This window comes from Schistocerca cancellata, chromosome 10, assembly GCF_023864275.1.
Source record: "Schistocerca cancellata isolate TAMUIC-IGC-003103 chromosome 10, iqSchCanc2.1, whole genome shotgun sequence".
Classification (NCBI taxonomy): Eukaryota; Metazoa; Arthropoda; class Insecta; order Orthoptera; family Acrididae; genus Schistocerca; species Schistocerca cancellata.
Genome location: NC_064635.1, coordinates 127,754,579 through 127,756,347, shown reverse-complemented (window position 1 = coordinate 127,756,347; position 1,769 = coordinate 127,754,579). Strand labels below are relative to the sequence as shown.

Genomic DNA, 1,769 nt, shown 5'->3' with positions numbered 1-1,769 from the left:
TTCGCGGGCAAGTGCTCTACCGACTGAGCTACCGAAGCACGACTCACGCCCGGTACTCACAGCTTTACTTCTGCCAGTACCTCGTCTCCTACCTTCCAAACTTTACAGAAGCTCTCCTGCGAACCTTGCAGAACTAGCACTCCCGAAAGAAAGGATATTGCGGAGACATGGCTTAGCCACAGCCTAGGGGATGTTTCCAGAATGAGATTTTCACTCTGCAGCGGAGTGTGCGCTGATATGAAACTTCCTGGCAGATTAAAACTGTGTGCCCGACCGAGACTCGAACTCGGGACCTTTGCCTTTCGCGGGCAAGTGCTCTACCAACTGAGCTACCGAAGCACGACTCACGCCCGGTACTCACAGCTTTACTTCTGCCAGTACCTCGTCTCCTAACTTTACAGAAGCTCTCCTGCGAACCTTGCAGAACTAGCACTCCCGAAAGAAAGGATATTGCGGAGACATGGCTTAGCCACAGCCTAGGGGATGTTTCCAGAATGAGATTTTCACTCTGCAGCGGAGTGTGCGCTGATATGAAACTTCCTGGCAGATTAAAACTGTGTGCCCGACCGAGACTCGAACTCGGGACCTTTGCCTTTCGCGGGCAAGTGCTCTACCGACTGAGCTACCGAAGCACGACTCCCGCCCGGTACTCACAGCTTTACTTCTGCCAGTACCTCGTCTCCTACCTTCCAAACTTTACAGAAGCTCTCCTGCGAACCTTGCAGAACTAGCACTCCCGAAAGAAAGGATATTGCGGAGACATGGCTTAGCCACAGCCTAGGGGATGTTTCCAGAATGAGATTTTCACTCTGCAGCGGAGTGTGCGCTGATATGAAACTTCCTGGCAGATTAAAACTGTGTGCCCGACCGAGACTCGAACTCGGGACCTTTGCCTTTCGCGGGCAAGTGCTCTACCAACTGAGCTACCGAAGCACGACTCACGCCCGGTACTCACAGCTTTACTTCTGCCAGTTTGGAAGGTAGGAGACGAGGTACTGGCAGAAGTAAAGCTGTGAGTACCGGGCGTGAGTCGTGCTTCGGCAGCTCAGTTGGCAGAGCACTTGCCCGCGAAAGGCAAAGGTCCCGAGTTCGAGTCTCGGTCGGGCACACAGTTTTAATCTGCCAGGAAGTTTCATATCAGCGCACACTCCGCTGCAGAGTGAAAATCTCATTCTGGAAACATCCCCTAGGCTGTGGCTAAGCCATGTCTCCGCAATATCCTTTCTTTCGGGAGTGCTAGTTCTGCAAGGTTCGCAGGAGAGCTTCTGTAAAGTTTGGAAGGTAGGAGACGAGGTACTGGCAGAAGTAAAGCTGTGAGTACCGGGCGTGAGTCGTGCTTCGGTAGCTCAGTTGGTAGAGCACTTGCCCGCGGAAGGCAAAGGTCCCGAGTTCGAGTCTCGGTCGGGCACACATTTTTAATCTGCCAGGAAGTTTCATATCAGCGCACACTCCGCTGGAGAGTGAAAATCTCATTCTGGGAAGGAATATCATGTTTAATGTGAATTTCAGACCACAATGCCATTATACCTTCTTCACTTGGCGTAGCCAGAAGAGAATAGAATCTGTCTCTCCCTATTAAAAATCATGTGCAGAAGTTTGAATCGAACCCAGAGTATCATCATAGGAACCTATCATCAATCCAATAGATCTCCAATTCGTCTTATGTATGACTCATTTTTCTTTCATAACACCGATGCGGCACACTCGATGAGAATTCTGACACACATGCTCCCTGCAGTGGTTTGCAGCATGTTCAGTACATTCATTTA

The 1,769-nt window shown here is 50.7% G+C and overlaps 1 non-coding gene across 1 annotated transcript; it reads left to right on the top strand.

Annotated features, from left to right (window-relative positions):
• Positions 1–1,334: 1,334 nt before the first annotated feature.
• Positions 1,335–1,409, top strand: Trnap-cgg (transfer RNA proline (anticodon CGG)). The gene has a single exon. It is a non-coding gene; the product is annotated as a tRNA-Pro (tRNA).
• The last annotated feature ends 360 nt before the right edge of the window (positions 1,410–1,769 follow it).